The 12507-nt window shown below is 46.8% G+C and overlaps 1 long non-coding RNA gene across 4 annotated transcripts in view; it reads left to right on the top strand.

Moving 5' to 3' along the window:
• LOC310882378 overlaps positions 1 to 12507 on the top strand; it is a 54059-nt gene that overhangs the window by 38594 nt on the left and 2958 nt on the right. The window contains exons 1-4 of one of the 4 annotated variants that reach the window (XR_014572925.1): positions 3153 to 3442; positions 6338 to 6426; positions 10858 to 11005; positions 12000 to 12103. This is a non-coding gene — a long non-coding RNA (uncharacterized lncRNA). The other 3 variants (XR_014572924.1, XR_014572926.1, XR_014572927.1) reach the window with 3 other exon arrangements.

Below are 12507 nucleotides of genomic sequence, written 5' to 3'. Positions count from 1 at the left end.
AATGGGGAGAAAAGAAAAGATTAAAAAATATTATGCATTTCCGATTTTTAGATTTATGCTCTTTCTCATAAAAGCGTGAATGACATTTATTTGGCTGGCTGCATAATCCATGTTAACAAGACAATTAGTATGTGCTGAAAGTTATTATTTTCCTCGGCACGTCAAAGTCAGGACTGCTGCTGGATTTGGAATGGAGCCTTGATTCATTTCTTCTTTGTGGTAAAAGATAATATTGAATTTTTCTCCAAAGATCTTGACAGCATGTAATTAATACTTTTTTTTTAACTTTTTTTTTTTTTTTTGGTCTGCCTTAAATAAAATGGAGCAAAACACAACAACCTAGCCGGGGAAAAATTCAGACCAAAACGAACATTTCTTTCTTAATTGTGTATTGAGTAAATTCCTTGCTTCCGAAAAGCAGCAGATTGGCAGCCACGGGTGGCTGCAACTCCCTCCTCGTTCCCTGTGCAGGTACGGGGCCCGTGTGTTCTCCAGGCACCGTGGTGTCCCTAAGGGATGCCTTTGCTGGGGTTGCTTTGCTCTGCTGTAACCAGCTCAAAAACAATTCAGTGGCTGAATCTGGAGTCTGGAAAAAAAAAACAACTGGCTGCTGCCACGTTAAGTGATTGTGCATCATTTAAAGGAGCACAGAAATCCTGCGGTCGCTGCTCGCTCCTGCCGAGGGGAGCAGCCGCTGCTGGGGTGGCCGCGGGTTTCTCCCCGTGCCCGGAGATGCTGGGGCTGGATAAAAGGCCAGGCACAATGCCTGGGGATGCAGGCACTTGTCTGAGAGCTGCTCTGAGCAGAAAGGTGTGGGGATGCTGGAGAGCACCTGGATGTCTGGTCTGGGGGTTTCACGTTCTTTTTTAGTATAAGGCTTTGCTTCCTGGTGGTAGGGGGAAGCGAAGCCTGGCTTGGCTGGGGAGCGGTGGTGGCTGAGGCCAGGAGGAGGCAAGCGCTGGAAATCCAGACATGTTCCATTTAACTTCTGTTTAATCTGACAGCACTGACCTGTGCCGGTCCTTCCCAAGACCCTGCCCAGAGCAAGAGCGGCGGTGCTGAGGAAGGGAACCCAGCCTGGCCAGCAGGCGAGTTGCTGCATGAGAACTTCATATCAAAAGGTGGAAGGGACATAGAGAACAGGGGGTTTATTCTATGCGAGGGTCTCCCCCTGTCCCTGTTAGGATGCTGGCTCCACCACCACTGCTGGCTCTCCTGGGAAGAGGCAGCGCAGGGCACTGCCATCCTCACGGCTGCCGAAGTGGGGCGAGATGGGGCCAAGCGCCTCTGGCAAACAGCAGCTGTGGTGGGGAGATCGATGAGAAACTTCAGGGAGGTGAGAAGACTTGGGGTTAAGGATGACAAATGGGAGTGCTCCTGGCAGCACGTCAGTCTTCACAGCCATATTTCAGTTCCCAGATGGGCGCTTTTTATTTAGGGCCACCGGCGTTTCCCAGCCTGCCACCGCTGCGGCTCGCGTGAGCGTGGGGCTGGGTTTGCCCCCTGGACACCCAGAGGGGCAAGCAGAGTTGCAGCCTTTGTTTTCTTGTGGGCCCAAACCAATTCTTTTATCCATGTTCCCTGATTTTTCTGTGAATCGTTTGTTGATGAGGGATTTTCGTTGTCCCAGAGTGGGTGCCCTGGGCGCAGCTGCATTCCCCCACCTGCACCCCCGGCTCCGTGCAATGAACTCGGTGAGGCTGTACCCCATGGTGGGAGGAGGCACCAGCCTCTGGGAAAAGTTGTGGGGTGACAGGCACACATCAGCCCCGAACAAAAATTAGTTGCATTCATCAGAAGTCGAGGTTAGGCTACTTCAGCTGATAGCCGTTGTTGTGTGCTGTGTCCACCCCGAGCATCCACACAGACCCTTTCAGGAGGGGCGATTTCTATTTTCTCTTGCTGTCCAAACACAAGAATAAATTAGACCCCAACAACCATAAATGTAGACAATTCCTTCAGTGTTTTTCTCATATCTCAGCCCATCTTCGTTATTATTTCCGTAATGAGCCATTCTCTGCCTGCTGTATGGAGCTAATGCCTCGCTCCATCAGTCGCTGTCCCACCTTCCTGCAGCACCTTGGCAGCAGGAGCCTGCACGGTGAGGCTGTTCTCCAGGCGTTTAGGCACCAGCTTCACGTGTCTGTCTGTCCATCCTCACCTGGTCCACCCCTGCCTCATCAGGGGAGACCTGGGTGCTGGTGGGGATGAATCCTGCACCTCGCCACGCTGGTGTTTCAGGGTGTGCCTGGGCAGAGCCACAGTGGCATGGAAATGGCGGAGGGGGGCTTTGCTCTCTGGTTCCTCTCCTCCCCACAAATCTGAAACGTCTCTGCAAAAGGAACAGCCGAGGAGAACGCTGCAAGAGCAAGGCAGCCACTTGAGCCATGCTGAGGGGTGGGCAGGGGAAAAGCCCCTCTTTTCCCATTTATGTGATGATAGCTTCCAAAGAAAGCAGGGTGGGGGCAAAGAGCTGTCAGGTCCCTGCTGGCTGCTCCAGGAAGGGTCAGTTGTTGTTGCCCCAATTGTTTTAAATGAGCAGAATGCTAGTAGTGTATTTTTTTTTTCTCTTACATTTTCACACTCTGGCATCACTGTAAAGGAGCATGACCAAAAGCGAGGGCAGGGTTGCCGTGCACAGACCCTGTGTGGGTGAGCTGGGTTTAAACGCGTTGCCAGCCACAGAGCCTGAGCAGCAAAACCTGCTGCAGATTTGGACAAAGAAAGCAGAGCACGGAGCAGCCCTGCTCTGCCTGCCCGGCACCCAGTGGGGCTGCTCAGCATCCCCAGCAGCTCCTGATCCATCCCACCTCTCCCCAAAGCTCGTTAGCACAGCACCCAACCTGGCTCAATTAAAGGCACTTGGAGCAGCTCTGCACAGATGTACCCTTAGGGGAAAGCACTGCTTAGTTGTTCTGTGCAGCAGTTTGGATACCTGTAAACAGGCATGCATCCTGCTAAATGCATCCGTGGTAATGAGCTCTTACGTAATTAATATTTCAAGCATTCCCATGCTGGATTGATATACTGTAAATGAACAGTGTCAGATGACAACGGAAATTAGATAAGGAGCAGCTGGAAGTGATCTGCATGTAGTTAAGATCTAGCCCTGCTAGGAAACTGCTTTTATTAGCAGCAACCTGAAAAAAACTTCAGGGATTTTCGGAGCGGTGCCTTACCTGCGGGGCGAGAAGGGGGGCTCGTCGTCTGGCTCCCCAGTGCCCATCATCAGGACCAGATCCTTCATTAGCACCAAGCAGCATCCTTTGCAGCATGGTACCAACCATGTTCGTTAGCTGCTTGTAATTGGCCCATGATTTGGAAATTGCATGCAGGATATGGGGGCAAAAGAGCTTTTTCTGAAATTCATGACGAAATGAGAAACTGGGTAGCTGAGTGCAGGGATTTGAATTTCAAGTGTGGATGCTCTGCTTAATGAAAGGTAGGATTTCTTCAGTGACTCCTGAGGGTTACCATCCGTGGGTTCCCTGGGCAAAAAATACAGCTGTGCCACCCGCATCCCAGTGACAAATTTGCCCATTTCTCTAAGTTATTACCCACCTTGGTGTATGGTTTGCAGTTCATTTTTGACATGTTATTTGTAGACTGTGGGTTTGGTTCTAGATCTTTGATTGCTAATAGATTATTCGGTTTATTATCGTGTTTTATGTTGTGTGTGTTGTGTCTCCCTTGAATATTTGCCAGATTTCCATTATTTATTTCAGAGGAGATGCTATGGTCACTTCAACATGAGTGGTAAACAAAAGTTTGAAGGCTGGCTGATTTGTTTCTGTTAGGATGAGAAAGCAGAGATATGTAGCAGCTTCATTTTTTATGTAGTCTTCTTTTTAAATCATTCATTTTTTTTTTTAATATATAAAAAAAAAGGCACATCAGTCTTGTTTCCTTATGCACAATAGGGATAATTCAAGCAGATTTTCGAGCCAGAATTCAATGTATCTGCCACACCAGCGAGTTCTGTGACAGGAAAGTTAAATGGCTCATGCCCCACACCTGGGACTTCCCTTGTCTTACTGCCCCTGAAGCGCGGAGCAGAGGGGCAGCATCCTGCCCCTGCCTGCCTCCTCCCACACCTCCGGTGGTCTCCTGGCCTGCAGGCAGCCTGGCAGGTGAAGAGTGCCCGGCATAGCCTGAGTCTGTCTCAGAGACAGGCTTCAGGGTGCTCGTTTTGTCCCAAATTTTGGAAAACGCAGCTGGAAGATGTGATTGTCCCATATGATGCCATCTACAAGATGGGATTTATGTCTCAATGGTCAGACCTGGAATATACGGGAATCATGATCGCTATAGGAGGCTAGGAGCTGCCTCCCACTTCTCTTCTGATAAAATATATTCTGTTCAATCTTGGAAATGTATGTATTCTATGCAATACATGTGTAACATTATGGGCTTCAGGTGTCTGTGAGTATTCCTGGGCCCAAAATATACCTGGTAGCAGCCATTAGCCACCTGGAGCTCATGTCCTGGTGGGAAGCAAAACAATTCTTTAGTCCTTCACAAGGCATGGTATCAAAAAGAAGTAATTTATTTTCAGTTTGGATGAAGAACGCTTGCAGAAGAGAAACCCCTGTGATAGTAAAACTCATTTCACCAAAAAAAAAAAAAAAAAAAGGAGAGAGAGAAAAATGTTCCTTGTATAAAATGTAAACTCCTTGCTGTGGAAAACTATTGAGGCAAGTAGATGAGTAAGATTATAAAAAGGATTAGATACGGATTATCCAGGATTAAAGCAATGAACTCTCTTGGATAAAATTCAGAAGAGGTTTTCATCCTAGTGTGTTTAGGTCCTAGATAAGCTATTACTTCACGTTAGGAAAAAACACACCTCTCCTGCATGGCAAGGATCAACAGATTGTTTGGGTTTTCTCCGTTGCCTCCTTGAAAAAAAAAAAACAACCACCAAACCCTAAAGTGAACAAGGGCTGAGTATGAAGAGGCAGAACATGAGTGAATGGCAATACGGTACCTGGTGGCATTCAATGTAGTTCAATCTACAGTGAGCACAAGGGGGTAAAAATACTGTCAGCTGGATGTGTGTGGGTGTGTACACGTATATTTACACGTGTGTATGTGTAGCGATGCACTCTGATGGGCCTGGACCCAACCAGTGGCCTGGGATGCTGCGTGTAGAACAGGTTGTCCCTGAGAAAGAGTCAGCTTGGTGCTCAAAAGCAATCAAGGAGGTGAATCAGGTGCAAGGTGTCATTGAGGAAGAAGCAGAAGGAAGCAGGTCTTCTCCCCACTGCAAGAGCTGCTGCCGCCACCCCTTTGCCCACCCTGCTCTGTGGGGTGCCTGGTCCAGGAGTGCAAAGGGCACAGCGGGGCTTCTTACCCGGGGACTAGCAGTGAAGGGGCCAACAAGTCCAAGCTGGGAACAAAAAGGTGGAGGGGAGATCACAGTAGTGCTTGAGAAAAAAAGTGGCTTGACTTGGAAAGAGAGGGTCGCTGCCACTTCTAATGCTGTGCAGACTGCAGGTTCCCAAAACCGCAAAGAAGGGGCTGCTGCAGGCTGTGGATTGCTGCGGTGTGGAGCTCCTGAGCACAGACATCACGATGTGAAAACCTGGCACTGAATTTAAAAGGCTGGCTAGCAAAAATGTACAGAGGAGATAAATCACAAAGGATTTCCCAGCCTAGAGGGCCGCGGCCCCTGGCTCAGCAGTCCCTTGAGCCAGAGGTTCAAATAAGCCAGAGGCTTTGCATAAGCCATTCTCCAAGGCTTCCAGCACTGTCCCACTAGAGCGAAGGATGGTTTTCTGTGCAGGTTGATACAGAGCTGTAGTCCACAGCATCATCTTCCCCAACTGTTTGCTCCTGGAACTGCACTGGTCCAAGCCATCAGCTCCATCCCCCTGTCTAATAAAGGAGCTGTTGCCTGGTTGTAGACAGCGAAAAATAATTTTCAGATGTTGCTGCTACTCTCAGCAGGGTGTAATAGAAACTCATTACCGTTCACAAGTCTAACTTAATTACATTTTTTCTTGAAGGATGTTATGCTGGCTCAGCAGGAAAGGGGGACTCATCTGCATACGTTCAGGGTCTGTCTTCTCAAAACTTAGTAATATCCATGGTAAATGCTGAAGAAAGGTGGGAAATGACTGTAGGACCTCCTTCTGATCAGTGCAAACTGTGGCATGGATCTGCCAGACTCACAGGAAACAATATCCTGTACCCAGATCAACTGAGAATGAGACATCACCTTGCTTCTTCTATGGTTATTGTTTTCATCAGACAGTCGCAAAAACTGAAAATTAGTGTTTTCTCCATTGCTTAAAACTTGAAGGCTTAACCTGGTTTGTTCTTATTTCCTTTGCAGATAGAAATGGTGCTATTGAGAGGAGAAAAGAAAAGAATTGGAATTCCACCTGGGGTGATAAAAGCAATCTCAGGTTACCTATAGATGACGTGAGTATAATTTGGCTTTGTGTGTGTAAGGCGTGTTCTGGCATCCTGTTGGGCACTGACCATGGGGTGCATTGCTGCAGGCCCCTGAGCAGCCGGGAGCGGGGAGCCCTTCTCCACGGGCAGCTCCTCCAGAGGCTTCACCTCCAGTGCTGCTGCGGCATCTGGCCCGGCTCGTTGCAGCTGGGAGATGAAAATTCCCGTGCTCACAGTGCCTGTGAGCATTTTATTGATGGTTGCCTATTCTGAGGGCCGGCACAGCCCCATGAGGAGCTCTCAAGGTCAGCCCAGGAGGGCTCCGAGGTCTGGCCTCACTCAGGGAGGCGATTGCTGCATCACAGTGCATGGGGCGCAGGAGATGAGCTTTGCTCGCAGGCTCCAAGACAGGAACAGAAAGGAGGTGAGAGGGGAAGAACCCACCCCTATAATTAGCTATGTAATTAAGCTTCCTCTTGGGCAGGGAGCGCTGGGCCAGTTCTGCCTCCCATGAAGTGCGGTGACACCTCCGTCACCTCTCACTTAAGAGAAACAAATCGGTGCCCAGAAGGCTTTCTCCAACAGGGCACACGGATACAAAAACAATTCTTGTTGCAGGCTTAGTAAGTGTATTTGGGGTTAAAATGGATGGATTTAGCCACTGATATGGGATAGGGGATTGCCTAGTGATGCATGAGGTCCCAACGGGGAAGAGAGAAAGTCTGAAACAAAGCAAAAGTAATTAAATAGAGGCAGAGCAGGCAGCACTTCTGCGCTTGATAATCTATGCAAACTACAAGGGTTCTTGTTCGGACAATCAATAAACCAGCCCGTTTCATTTTATTTTTGTGTGGTTGCATGTACTGGCTATATTGTGGTGGAAACATTGTGAAGAATTGATTCACAGATAGAAATATATGTGGGTTGCTTGTGGTTTATTAAGAAGATCAAGATAACAAGTGCTGCATTATTGATCAAACCCAGAGGGACACTTCCTTTTTTTCTTCTTGTCGATGAAATCCAGTTGTAATTATTTTTTCCTTTTTCTCATTCTTCCTTTCCTCTCACCCCTCCCTAACCCTCTGGAGATGCAGTAATGAAGTAAGTGCAAAAAATGTCAGTCAGGGCTGGCAACGGGCAGGAGAGGGGTAGAAAGGAGACAAGCAGAGAGATTGGGAGGGAAGAAAGCATTTGTCAGCGTGTATGAGAGTGCTTCACTGCTAATGTTCCTCACTGAAGCTTAACGGGGACAGGAGCTTAACAGGAGCCCAAGCAGCCTTTTTTATTTGCACTTTAGGAATCTTTTACCGTGGACTTAAATCGTTATTTATAGCACAACCAGGCCTGCCCACTGGCTCCTGTGCAGAGCTGGATTTACCAAGGATGGGCATTGCTGTGGGCAAGGGGAGGGGACAGCTGGTGTTTCGGCAGAAGAAAATGGAAAGTCTTCTCCTGGGGCCCTGCAGAGACTGGCCGGTGTGTGCTCACCCCTCCCGTGAGCTGGAGACCAGCAGATCAGAGCAGGCAGACCCTACAGCTTTTCCTTTTCCATCTCTAATTCTTGCACGTAGCTGTGGGTACCTCGGCTGCTCTGCAGTGATGGGCACTCCTCGGGGACAGCGTCCAGCTCAGCCACAGGGCTGCTAAGTGCCAGTTATGCAGATCTGCTGTGAAGAAAACCATCAGGCCTTGGGACAGACCATTTGTTCCTTCTCTTCTGTCTTTGCTCCCCCTTGCCTCCCTCTCCTGGAAGCAGAGGAGAGCCTGCAATTCTGCTGATCTGTCACATACCAGGGACACTATCAGCTGGGCAGCTCACTGCTGCTGTACAGCCCCTGACCACATCAGTGCTGCTTTTCCAGCTCTCATGATGAACCTGGAGCCACAGGTGGCTGGGCACTTCACCGTCACATCCCACCAGGACTGACTGCTATTCCTTCTGCTCCTCTCTTTGTTGCCCAATTTGTACAGGTTCAGCTCTCACCACTTACATCCCACAGCCCCCTAAATTTGATGAGACTCGGCTGGGTGTAATTGGGCTGAGTGCCGTTTGTATGTCCGCACAAGCAGTACATGCAAGATACCAGGGGACCAAAGTCAAGTGTAGCGGTGACAGGAAAAGGCCAGAATTAAATTGGTTTATATGCCTGCCTCGTTCACTTAAGTGTTATGACCATGGTCATGTTTCAAAGCTCCCTGCTAGCACTTTGTGTCCCTGCCAGGAAGGATGAGATGCTCTGACACTCCCAGGGAGAGCATCACCAGCTGGTTTGGGTTTATTTTTAGCTTAGGAGTGATTTTAGCTTAGGAGTTTGTTTTTTTCTTGTTTTCTGAAATACCTGACTCATTTTGGCTGAGCTATTTCAAACCTCTTCAGCCTGATCTGGGCACTCAAGATAGAAAATGTTAGCCTCGCAGAGAATTTGGCATTATAATGCAAAGCAAACAGGTCTAGCAAGGCGCACTTCTACTGGGGTGGTGGTTCTGCTCCTGGTGGTAATGCTTGCAGCCGAAATGTGTTTATGTATAGAAAAAAAAAAAAGGCAGATGTTGGTCCTTAAAGTCCAGAGTTCCCTTCTTACTTGAGAGCAGATAGCGAAGTAGCCAAATGCTAGAGTAAACCAGTGGCCAGGAGCTCATAACACGACAAAGACAGATGGCACTGCACATTAACCTTTTTGTTGGGCTCAGCTTTGGCACGAACACCTAAAAGGCTTAGGAGAGGTGTTAAGACCCAGTGGTCACTCGAGGTTTGTCCTACTGACAATGAAGAACAAGGCAAATCCTGGAAGCATTTCAGGCTTCCTCTCCCCAGCACATTTACGCTCCTAATTTAGGTTGCAGTCCCAGGAAGGTAGACTTACTTTTGCCTAAACAAAATGACTACAGCATGTCCTATAGCAGCTCCAGCATCACTAGCAGAGGTGGGAGAGGGCATGAATCAGAGAAGATAAATTTTATATTCAAAGGTAGTCTAGCAAGTTCTTATGGCACTTAATAGCTGGCATACTCCCACTGCAAGGGAAGCAGAAAGCAAATTCAATCATTTTTGTTACAAAAATCCCACCGCTCTTTATTATGTGCACAGATGGTGTCTCAGGAGCTTTGCTGCCAGTGCTCTGCATGCCTAATGCCAGGCAGGGAGCATTGCTTTTCCAGCCCAGGTGACAGTGGGAAAGCTTTTTTTTCATTTGCTCGAACTGTGTGGATTTCCATGCACTCCCATTTATACATTTAATCTAAACCAAGCAAAAAGTCCAAATATTACTGCGGACCATATTTAGTGGAGATGAAAGCAGAGACACAAATGAGAACCGATTATGCACCATGGAGGTGAAAAGCTGTTGCAAACAGAAAAACAAATAGAAGGGTATTGCAGGACAACCAGTACAATGGGAAATGGAGTTGCTTTATCTTAAATCCTTCCACATGTATCCTACCCGTAAGGGTAAAATGTGGAACCAACTAGACCTCTGGAAATGTTTCTACTCCAGAAATGGAATAATCTCACTTAAATGCCTTCTTGTTTTTGATGGAGGCTTCTTAATGCAGCATTGCCTTTTGCAAGAGGCTGCATTTCTGCAGCTATTTATAAATTCCCCTAAACTGGCCTTTTCTAAAAAGCACCATCTCTTTTGAGCTGGTCACTGTGTGCTGTAGTTGTGTGTCATGAGTTTGTGTTACTTCACTGCCAGCTGGGCTTGGGATCTTCTTCTGAGTAAAAGTTAGAGGACTGTAGAAAGGTCAGATCTGCTCAGCCTCTTTTTTAAAGTGCCGTACAAAGACTACCATTTACTTTAAGCAATAAAACACTCTGTAGGTTTATGCATTCCCCCTCCAGCCTGAAGCTCTTCTAGCACTTAACAGCTGTTGTGTTATGATGTACAGCACCACTAGGACACAGCAAATCACTATCCCAGGTTCAGAGGTAGGAGAAAAAGCCACAGAGGACCTGACTGGCTTTTGAGAATCACGGATCTTATCTCAAAAATGCTTTGGGCCAGTAGGATCAAACTCCAAGGTCCTCCAGCTGGCAGAATTTGCCATAGCTCCATCTAATTGTGTGCTGGTAGAATAACTACTGCCAGCTGAAAAATGGGATGGGCATGGCTTTTCTTCTTTTTTTTAATTTTCTTTTTTTTTTCTTCTTCCCCTTCTCCTTCTCCTCCTTTACCAGAGGAGATAAATACCCTCATGCTGTAGTTGGTGGGCTTTGCCCTTGGCTGTGTAGGTTGTGTGTTGTTGAGTGGAAATATGCTTTAGAGGGGAAGATGAAAACAGTCAAAAATCCAGGCTATATGAGTAGATATTTTGGGTTTTATGCACATGCCTGGAGTATCTTTATATTCAGGAGCTGGACTCGATGATCCTTGTGGGTCTCTTCCAACTTGGGATGTTCTATGATTCTATATTTAATATGTTGGAGGTCATACATTTAATATGTGTGACATCTTACAGGACCGTGGCCCAACTGAGATATACTGACTGCAAATGATTTCAGGTGGAACACCTTCTGTTGCAGAGCTTTTGACCCTTGGTCAATTGAAAACCAAAGGATGTAGCACAGAGCCTCTGAGCTGCCTTCATCGCCTACAGCTGGGCCAAGGTAAAACTGAGCTCCTTGGGAACTTTAGATAGAGTTTGAAAAACAGACCTTGAGTTTTTGATTCACCAGGACCAGTGCCTCTGCTTCCTTTAGCATGCTCAAGAATTCAGGTTTTTCTCATAAAGCAGGCCTAATGGTCTCCAGGTTGACCAGCCAGAAATGGCAATATTAGAACTTCCTGAGAATTTTGTCCTAGATATTTTACTACCAACATTTGCTTCCAGATTGCTCTGCTGATCTTAATCAGTTAATCAGTTCTATTAGACAATTGCAGAGCACACTATGGCTCTGCAATCTTTTTGTGTTTACTGCAATGTCATTATGCTCAGTGCTTTATTTTCCTCTTGGTCTTTCTTTTTGTTTTCTGTTGTTTGTGGATTAAAAGGCGTAGGACTTGTTAGCTGTGCTCAGTTTGCCCTGCCCTGTCTTGGAAAACTGAAGTGGATGCTCAGGGAATTGAGGGGCGGTCATTTGCCTTAGCATAATTCTGCTGACTTCTGAAAGAAGTTTAACATTCCTCGCCTTTCACCTTCAATGCCACTAGCAGAGCTGACCTGAGATGCTGGCCCAGAAGAAGTTAATAAGATAGCTTGCACCACGAAGCTAAAGGAGTCGATAGTAATGAATATTTAAGTGGTGGAATTTTCCACTGCCATCACTGAACTTTTTTTCTACTAATTACTGCCATTAATAAAGTCCTGCCAACACCTGACTAATGAGGACTCAGCACCAACTTTACTTAATCTATGGCCTTTTGTCTTCTTGGTTGTGCAATGCGTGTGACAATTGCCAGGTTGCTGAGACAGCTTAAGGAGAGTTTGGGGATGGAGGTTTTTAGAGAGTTTAATAGAAAGCAGAAGCTGTCTTGCAAGAAGTCTATGTTGATGAAAATTAAACTTAAATTAAAGCTTTCTAGAGTTCAAGTAAATGCTAGCTCTTCTTGTCTCCTGTCAGATGTTCAGAGAGATGGCTGATGTTGTTTTCTGCTTTCTAGGATGACTCTTGATGTCTGAAAGAGGAAGAATTTCCTGAGTTTGCTCTCTGCTCCCGTCCTCTCCCTGCAGACACCTGTGAATATCTGCTCCAGGGAGAAAAGAGGTGAGGACACGCATGCAAGGTTGGTGGCTCTCTACTGTATGGTAGCAAATGGTGAGGAGATGGAGCTCTGCTTTCTGCTGTCAGAAATCAGAATGGAGTCTTGAATTCTTTCGTTTCAGTTTGATTTACTGTACGTGCCAGTTAAAGAAACGAAGTGCTCCCAGGAAGAAACAATTCTCCATTTGCTTAATTCAGAGCTCTAGGTTGAAGCTCTTATTTCATTTCCAACCCAACTAACTCTTTTTTTTTTTTTGAGAGTTTTTAGGCAGAGGTGGAGTTCCTATAGTGCATGCAAGATCTTCCCCTGCCCCTAAAGATGCCTTACCACAAAAGTTGGTTTGTTGTGTAAAATTAGCATAGCTGCAGTTTATTGGTGAATCTTTTCAAAGAGGCAGTTTGTAGCT

This window comes from Anser anser, assembly GCF_964211835.1.
Source record: "Anser anser genome assembly, chromosome: 16".
Classification (NCBI taxonomy): domain Eukaryota; kingdom Metazoa; phylum Chordata; class Aves; order Anseriformes; family Anatidae; genus Anser; species Anser anser.
Note: the sequence above shows the minus strand (reverse complement) of the source record. Positions and strands in the feature narration are given on the sequence as shown.